Source organism: Rattus norvegicus, chromosome 17, assembly GCF_036323735.1.
Source record: "Rattus norvegicus strain BN/NHsdMcwi chromosome 17, GRCr8, whole genome shotgun sequence".
NCBI classification, from domain to species: Eukaryota; Metazoa; Chordata; class Mammalia; order Rodentia; family Muridae; genus Rattus; species Rattus norvegicus.
This window is the reverse complement of record NC_086035.1, coordinates 39,243,406-39,253,212: the sequence shown is the minus strand read 5'-3', so window position 1 is coordinate 39,253,212 and position 9,807 is coordinate 39,243,406. Positions and strand designations below refer to the sequence as shown.

The 9,807-nt window shown below is 38.0% G+C and overlaps 1 pseudogene; it reads left to right on the top strand.

Annotated features, from left to right (window-relative positions):
- The first annotated feature begins 2,186 nt into the window (after positions 1–2,186).
- On the top strand, positions 2,187–3,519 carry Prelid1-ps2 (PRELI domain containing 1, pseudogene 2; annotated as a pseudogene).
- Positions 3,520–9,807: the final 6,288 nt, after the last annotated feature.

Sequence of the window (9,807 nt, the reverse complement as noted above, 5' to 3'; positions counted from 1 at the left end):
AGGTAATTTAAGAGAGTGCTGAGATCAGAATACAGAAGGACACCTGAAAAGAAACACCGGGTGTGAATAATAAGTACAAATTCTTAATGTGACTACTGATTGTGAATACTGAATGTGGGTACTAAGTGTCAATACTGAGTGTAAAGATTAAGTACAATACTGAGTGTGACTACTGATTGTGAATACTGAGTGTAGATACTGGGTGTAAATACTGAATGTAAAGACTAGGTACAATTACTGAGTGTAAATACTGAGTGTGAATACTGGGTATAAATATTTTTATTTCCCCTTTTCCATGTGATTTAATGATCATTAGCATAGCAACCTTAAGTAGCTAATTCACCTATTTTCACAAATGATAAACTAACCTATGAAGATGTGTGTAAAGCCATGTTTTTTTTAATTTTTATTAACTTGAGTATTTCTTATTTACATTTCAATTGTTATTCCCCTTCCCGGTTTCCAGGCCAACATTCCACTAACCCCTCCCCCTCTCCTCCTATATGGGCTTCTCCTCCCCATCCTCCCCCCATTACCACCCTCTCCCCAACAATCACGTTCACTAGGTGTTCAGTCTTGGCAGGACCCTTTCCACTGGTGGTCTTACTAGGCTAGCGTAAAGCCATCTTGTATGCTAAATATACCTAAATGTACATTCATTGCAAATGTAAAGCACACATCCAGATAAAACAAGGTCATTACTTATGACTTTATGACTTAATTTGTTTTCTTAATTTTAAAGTGACAATTATAGTTGGAAAAGAATAGACTTTCCTGCAGTAACATATCTAAGATTCTCCCTGAGATGCTACAGATATGAACTATGTTTCCTCAGAAAGAGTTTGCTTAAATATTTCTGGGTCAACGTGTTTATTCTTTTTATATTCAATTTTCTTAGCATAAAGTTCCACCTACACTGTTGAGGCTTATACTAGAAATTCCATAATGAAAAATAAATCCATCAAAAACCAGTGCCTTGTGTTTTGAGTGAGGATCAACAAAGAGAACTGTGCTGGGCTTGGTAGCTTAGGTTTGCAATCCTTGACTAAAGAAAGCAGGTTCAAGGTGATGCACAGCTAAATAGTAGCCTGGAATACATATTACTGTCAAGAAAAAGTAAAAAATTATAAACAATATAAAGAACTAAAGGAAAATGTCTCCCCACTATTTTTTAACCAATTATGTTCTGACAATGCCACTTATTTATGACTATTGTCAAGGGTTTTCATTTGCTTTCTTATGTCTTCCTGGAAATGTACCGTTATCAGTTTCTTCCTAAAGTCACATAGGACAAATAATTTTTAATATTTCATTTATGATCATCGTTGATCTACTTTTCCTCTTTATTTTCTATTGCTACAAAAACTGCCATGACCAAAGACAATTTTCAGAGGAAAGGGATTATTTTAACTTACAGTTTATAGTCCATCAGCAAGAGAGGCAAATGCAGGAACTCAAGTCTAGAGTTTGAAACAGAAACCAGTGGAGGAAGAATAAGGAATACCACTTACTGGCTTGTTCTCCTGCTCATCCAGGTATATTTCCTACACAGCCCAGGCCCACCTCCCTATCTATGTAACTACCCCCACTAGTTTGACACAATAGGTTCCTCTCTCAAATAGCAATTTTAAAAAAATCCCTCACATTGGCTTAACTGATCAGGGCAAGTTGTCAATTGAAAGTCTGTTTAACCACGTGCTTTTATAGTTTGCAACTTGAACTCTAAAGCTATAGCATCCTACCTTCTGTCAAAGTGACATCACTTGAAACTTCCTTGTTTGTCCCAAAGAATTCACATTAAATTATAATATAAATATACCAAAACTTTAAAACATTTAGTTTTGCAGGCAGTCTCATATTCTAGGCTACAGCCTATCTTATTATATATACAAGGATGACCTTAAATCTGTTTCCTTCTGGATGGGATTACAGATATAAACTACCATTAGAGCTTAGTTCTCTGAATTGTGAGTGTCACTGCATTGGAATAGGAGAAACAAACAAAAACAAAAACGGAAAGCAATTAAAAAAGTAAAGAAAAGGAATTCAGTCTTGTAGCCTCCCATGGCAGTGGTGGTGATTGCGTTGGGATTCCGGTGGGTGGGCACCTCGCCACCTTCCTGCAATCTTCAGGCTCTTCACTCTGATGGTGCGCAGGTGTTGAACTCACCCAGGCCAGGAAAATTATGAAGTATTTCCTGGGACAGAGCACGGTCTGAAGTTTCTGGGGCCAGGCGTTTGCTGTCTTCTGGCAATACTACTTGGATTCTTACTGCGTATATGTCTTAACCGAAGTTAAGTACATCAGGGCTAACTCATAACCAGAAGCTTCTGTTCCAGAGAGTCCTGAACAATACCACACTGGGCAGAGCACCCGTTTCCTGCCAATGTTGCTTGTTCAGTGTACATCCTGGAGGACTGTGGTGGGAACCCACAGAATCAGACCAGGACCACCTTCACCTAGACTGTCAACTATACACAGCCGACGGCGGCAGAAGGAGTGGAATAAACGCCTGTTTTGTATTTACTTCGTGAACTCGGACAACAGAGGCTGGGGCAAATTCGTGGGGAAACCTACTTCTCTCTAACTTATGTGGTTTCTAGAGCTGTCAAGGAACTTGGTCTTGCCCAGTTCTAAAGCAATGTAATCAAGACAATGAGGGGATTTACATCTTGGCCTGGCTACAAGGTGAGGCGAAACACTTGTTGACAGGACCAAAGAGGCCAGAGGGAAAGCCAAGGAGACAGTCTTGTTAATGGCACAGAAGGCGAAGGGACTGGCCACCAAGGTTGCCACCAAGCAGCAGCAGCAGCAGCAGCAGCAGCAGCAGCAGCAGCAGCAGCAGCAGCAGCAGCAGCAGCAGCAACAGCAGCTTGAATAATTCAATTCTTCTCCTTTCTCTTCAGTGTATTTGATAATTTTTAAAGTAACAGTTCTTTTATTAAATTAAAAACAATAACGCCACTCTCTCCTTGAGGAAATTCAAATCCCTAACCTAAAATCATTGTTCTGAGGAAATAAAACTGGAGCCTCATCTTTGCCCTTTCTCTAGAATTATGTCTCCAGCTTTCTGTGCTATAGGCACACACAGCTCATCGTATTCAACCTCTTTCTTACAGACTTCATCTTCTGTGTTTGCCGCCACTTATCTTCCCTTTACCCACTGGAGTAGACGCTGCAGTGTTCCAAGTTCTAATATTTTCTCAGGGCTTCTGTTTCAGTGAAGAATAACAAGCATCTTTTCCTCACAGAGGCCACCGAGCCTATGAGCACAGCATGGGAATGTGTAACGTCCCTGTAAATGAATTATCATTTGCTCCAAGAATGGTCTTCTATTGATGCATGATGGGAGCTGGAATGAAAATGTCACAGTGCCCCCTGAGGACCTCCTGTGTTGGAATAGGACCAAGACGGATCCACAATCCAACTTCTCTAATCAGAGCAAGTTGTCTAACGTGTTTGATAATTTTGCTGAACTGCAGACCATGATCATACTTTCATGGATCCTGGAGTGCTGATTCATTTGGATTATGCTGTTGCTGTCCTAACAGAAAATAGGCTACATTTTATTTACTCAAAATGTTCATTAGGATATCGATTTCTATAATTTCCTCATTGTTCTAGGCTATAATATATCTTACATGTATCAAACCACAATGATATACTGCATTTGGAATAATAAAATATCTATTGTGTGTAAAACTTACTACAATATTCTATTACTAAAAGTCAATTTCCAGCTCTGTCTGCTACTAGGCGGTGGGTCAGGGCACTGTCCTATCCAGCATTTATAGTACACTAAGCATAGTGTCCACAGGATAGAAAGATACAGTGGCTTGCCCAAGGTCAGAAGAAGTACATAGTGAAATAGTAATACATGAAAGACTACATGCTCCACAGGTGCAGGGCTCCTTGTTTTATTCTCTGACATGTTCCAAGTCTCCTGAACAATATTTACCACATAGCAGGCATTCAATAAACACTTTATTTGATTGTTCTTCCCAAACAAAATTCTTCAAAACTTCAAAGTCTCTTAATTATAGATTCCTGTTAAATCGAAAGTAAGTTACACATTTTCTTATTCAACAAGGGAAAAAAACAGAGCATAAAAACAGTCACACTTAAGCAAAACCAACTTCTAGCAGTGTTGGTCTAAAATCTTATAGCTCAAATATCTGAGGCATAGGACTTAGTCAAGATCTTCTGGGCTCCCAAAGTTTGGGCTATAACTTCATTTGTTCTGCTGTCTATGAGAACACACAGTTTATCTTGGAGACAAACTCCAGCTCTAGTTTATATCTACTGCCATCCTTGGCTGAAATTCCACAATTCTGGCATCTCTAATATCTTGAGGTCTCTACTTCTATAGCTTCACCAATGGCCTCTCCTTATCTTTCCTAAGGGACACCAATCTGCCACATGGTGACAGACTTCAGCTGTTCTCTGTGAGCCTCAGAATCTTACATTGTTCTTGCTTTGAAACCCAATACCATGCTTGAGATTCAGCCTGGCCTCTGTATCTTTATGCTGTTCCTAATAAAATATTTCCTAGAAATATTTTGCTTTGATGATGTTGATCTCATATCAATGACAGCTGAATTTTCAACCCTAGCTGACCAACATCCATTGTCCCAGTGAATAAAAATGATTTTACTTCCACAAATTGTGAATTCACAATAGATTCCCTGGAGGATTCCCAACCTTCTCTTGAAACTTCACAGATCATGCTCCCATTGTTTGCATTGCTCAGTACTCTTGTCTGCATCATCTTTGTACTCTTGTCTTTTATTCTCCCACAGAACAGGTTATTAAGCTTGAGAATTCACTGGCTTTTCTATGGCAATGTTTCAAACACTTACCCAACATGGTCACAATCATCTCAGTAACCTCTACTTCTCTGGGTCTTGGAGTCTAGGAGGAGCCAATCCTGCCACCATCTTGGTCTTAGCCCAAGGAAAATACAGGTCTGATGTCTGATGTTTAAAGTGTAAGAGAGTGAATGTGCACTGTACAAGTCCAGAAACGTGATGTTAGAGGCAGCAGTAGTGCAGAAAGGGCTCTGATGTGGTCAATCTCAAGGTCAGACAACACTAAAACTCCAACTCTATTATTTACTGGAAGTTTGCCTCTAAGCCTCAGTTTTCTGATCTGGAAAATGAACTTGAGGCCAGCCTGGGCCACCCATAGAAACGCCATTTTGTTTTATTTGCTTTTCTTTGCTGAGATAAACACTGTGATAAAAGACAGGTGGGGGGGTTACTTTATTTAGAACTCCTAGGTCACAACTTTTGAGGAGAGAAGTCAAAGCAAGGACTCCAGCAGTACAGGAATTTAGAACAAAAAACAAGCAAGGAGGAATGAATTATACTCTTCCTTCTTTGTTCCCAGGCTGACAACTATCTGCCAAGGGATAGTATCACCCATAGCCTTGGCCACAAGCAAATTTGGTCTGGGCAATTCTTCAGCTGAGGTTCAGTCTTCCCATGTGACTCTAAGTTTATGTCATGTTGATAGCTAAAACTAATTATGAAATATGTAGGGGAGAGCTTGGGTTTTACTTGAGATTTAAGAACAATCATTTTTTTCCAGGAAATCCTGAAAAATAATAAAACTATAATAAACTTGAGTTTGTTTATATAGTGGATTACATTGTTGGATTTCCTTATTTTGAACCATCCCTGCATCCCTGGGATGAAGCCTATTTGATCATAGTAAATGATCATTTTGTTGTGTTCTTGGATTCAGTTTGTGATAATTTTATTGAGTTTTTTCTCATCGCTGTTCATAAGGGAAATTAGTCTGAAGTTCTCTTTCTTTGTTAGGTCTTTGTGTTTAGGTATAAGCATAATTGTGACTTTATAGAAGGAATTGGGTAGTGCTCCTTCTGTTTCTATTCTGTGGAATAGTTTGGATAGTATTGGTATGGGGTCTTCTATGAAAGTCTGATAGAATTCTGCACTGAACCTATCTGGTCCTGGGCTCTTTTTGGTTGGGAGACTTTTAATAAGTGCTTCTATTACTTTAGAAGTTATGGGACTGTTCAGATGGTTTATCTGACCCTGATTTAACTTTGGTACCAGGTATCTATCTAGAAAATTGTTTATTTCATCCGGATTTTCCAGTTTTGTAGTGGGATCTGATGATTTCTTTAATCTTATCAGAATAGGCAAATAGGTGTGTTTACCATTTGGTAAAGGGTTTTGAGTGTATTTTTGTTTGTTTGTTTGCTGGTTTGGCTGATTTGATTTTCTTTTCCAGAAATTGTTACTTCCCTTTAAGTCATCCTATGCTTGTTTTTAACATGTGATTATAACAATACTAGATGACCATTTTGTTTAACTTTATTGTATTAATTTGACAGTAGTTTAATTTCCTTATACCAATAGAATAAGGTTGAATAATTTAGAAGGCGAACGAGAGGCAGATTGAACTGAATTTTGAGACAGTATGATTTAAAGTATTTCCACTGAGATCAAAGTATCTGGTTCTAATGAACTTATCTACCATAGTTGAAGTTGAAAGGAAAGAAAATATGTCAGCATTTTTCCTAGACTTGCCTCTGGGACTGTCAGACTGCAGGGTCGCACTGCAGCAGCCTGTCCTTTGATTCATCTCTTTAGAAAGTAATCCACCTCCAGAAAAATCAGGTCCATTGTCTTTTTCTCTCATTGCTAAACTCCAGCAAGTTGCAAATTGAAATCTTGCTTGAAAATAAATTCATTTTTCTAAACATGCTTTATCAACGATACAGAGTGTGACACATGCCAAATGCTCATGATGGAAGGATTAATACACTTCCATGTTTTCTATTTCTGAGGGAGAAAACACACACGACTAAGCAAAAATTCATTTGTGTATCCTCACCTCTGCCCTGTACATCTGCCAGCCCTGTCTATCAGTACATTGCTCATGCATTCAACAAATATTCTTTGAGCACCCAGTCTTTTCCAGAATTCTAGACTTTCAGTACAAAGAGGAAAAATAAATCTTATTAGGAAATAAAGAAAAGCAGCATATGTGAGATAATAGAGAGTTGTCCTGACTTAAATCATGAGATCAGGATAAAGTGACTGTACTAACAGTCACAGACTGGAGCTGTATGAATAGAGAAAGATCTTGAAGAGCTCAGAGGTCAGCTATGTCATCACAACATGCATCATGGCCTGCAGTTTCTCACATAGAGAGGCCAAAGCCTTTTTTCCCCTGTTTTCATTTGTAATAAAGATATTTGAGTATTAAAATAGCAATTGGATAATCATTTTGAAGTGTGCACAAGGAGTAGCCCTAGTAATTCATGAACTATTGCCCCCAACAACTGTAAGATCTTCACACTAGTGTTTGTATGTGAGATTCCCTTGAACCTTCTCAATTCAGTAGTGAGATGGGGATTTTAACTGCTAAGCTCAGGAAAAGGTGGGGCATGGGCACAGCATGTGTGGGAAGGTAACTAATTGTCAGATAATAATTTCCTTACCTTTTTGACCCTGGCCCAGAACACAGGCCTCTACATTATATTCCCAAGGACTTCAACTGCATCTGTACAGTGGATAACATGTTTGAATCTATAGATTTTCTCCTCTCTCTTTAAGACCTTGATTGTTTAAAGTTCTTAAGTTGAATGCATCCACTTGGAGGAAAATGTTATATTAAGAGCAGTATTATCTGACTGTTATATTTGATCTAAACTAAAAAGAATATATGATTTTATTTTAATAGTTAGCTACTTAAAAAAGTCTGTATCAGATGTTTTAGAGAGCATGTTCCAGTGACTTTCATATTCTGTCTCTACGGGAGCATGAGTAAAACATTTCCATGGCTGCTAATAAAAAAATGTAGGAAGGTTTAGTGTGGTGAAGTGCCTCACTAAACCCTAACAGAGGGTTCAGACTGAGGTGAAAATTTTGTCATCTGACCAGTCGTCACCCTGTGATTGTTATTTTGAGTCGAACCACACGGCACTTCGTAAAAGGTAGGAATAAAGAGTCAGCTGTGTTTGAATTTGTTTTCAGTGTCCCTGTTGGAAGCAGATTTCTTTTCATAATCCTCCTTTATTGCCTATTATACAGACTGTACCAAACTAGCTAGTACTCTGTAGAGTGCTATAGAGTACATCTGCAACAACTGAATATTTCAGATTACCACAGTGGTTTTGATATTGTACATCCATATTGTTAGTACAGGAGGATGAGCAGTATACTAAGGATTGAAAAATTGGAGACTTTCACTCTACTTTCACTCTAGCATGAGCTGCAAGGTAAATGGTAAATTCATTTACATTCTTCCTGTCTCACCTTTCTGGAGTAAGACTTGATCTCGATGTTATCTCTATAAGTATTTTCTCCCTCTCTCTCATTTTTATTAGTTCCTTCTGAATTTCATACACTTTATTTTAATCCCATCCATTCCCCTACTCCCATCTCATATTTACCTCCTTTTTTTACCCAACAATTTTTTTGTCCTTTTTATAAAAACAGATTGAGTCCATTTTATGATTGATATCCTGGGGCCACAAGGGTTAAAGAAAGGTGATTCCCCCTTTCCAAGCAGATTTTAATAGCCAATAGCTTTTCAGACAGAGGTTGCACTTCATGTGTGCATCTTCTATGTCCAAATTTCATCTAGCTTTTTATTACATATATCTTGTACATCTGATCCCAAATACTAGGTGTTCAAATGTGTAGCTGCCCTAATGTGCATTCATAAGTCATTTGTTTGCCATTTGACTGTATTTGCTGGAAACATGGACCATTGCCAGACTCTTTATAGATATGATCTATTACTCTAAGACTATGAGACCTGCAAATGTGTGTCTACTGAAAACATTATTAAAAACATTGTTGTTGTCACAAATCTGCACTCCATCCTCTCCTGTGGAAAGTTGCTCACATAGTTTAATATTAGGTATGAGATTAATGCAAAAACAAGAACTGCTCAGAAGCAAGGAAGTTTCACAGTGATAATGAAAGTGCAACTCTCTCTCTAGCCAGGTCTATGGTGACCCGATGTTAATGTCTCTTCTGGGCCAGCTGTAGCTTTAAATCTCTTCATGGACTCTGATATTCCTGACATTTCATCAGCAAGCCTCTATGCCACAGACATGTATAAACCTCTCACACTTACTTATGTCTCCACTTTACCCACATCCTCTTAAGATTCACATGGCTTTAAAAGAGGTAGATCTGGTGGCTGCTCTGAGTCTGATCCTGGGGAAGCAAGAGAAGATCAAGTCTTGTTTTCAAATATACTTTTCTCTTTATTATTAATATGGTTGTTTTGTTACTCAATCAGTATCTTAGGACTCAGAGTCTACAATATTAGAACTATATTTTAAAATCGGCATTACAAATATAAAAAAATCCATTTATTACGAAAGTTACAAATCAAGGAGTTTGATCAAATGAAGATATTAATAGAGTAACCAGAATCATAGTTAAAACATGAATAGTTTCCATCACCCTCAAGGAACTCTGTGCTTCTCGACCATAATTCTGCTGCTTTCCTTACCTTCGGTCAGCTACGCACATATATACTGAACTATAGTCAGATTATGGTTAACTCAATAGAAGCTATTGAAGTGTTTTCCAAAGTGACTGTGTGTCTTTGTGTTTCTAAAAAACCACATATAGTACATTAAATTGCTTCACTATTCCTTCTGTATTTAAGTTTACTCATCCTGAGAAACATATACCACCTTCTTATTGTGATTTTTGTTTGTATTTTCCAAGTGGCAAGTACTCTTATACATCTCCATGTTGTTATTGACTATTTTTTGACTTTCCTTTGGGGGAAGAGTATCTAAAACAGTA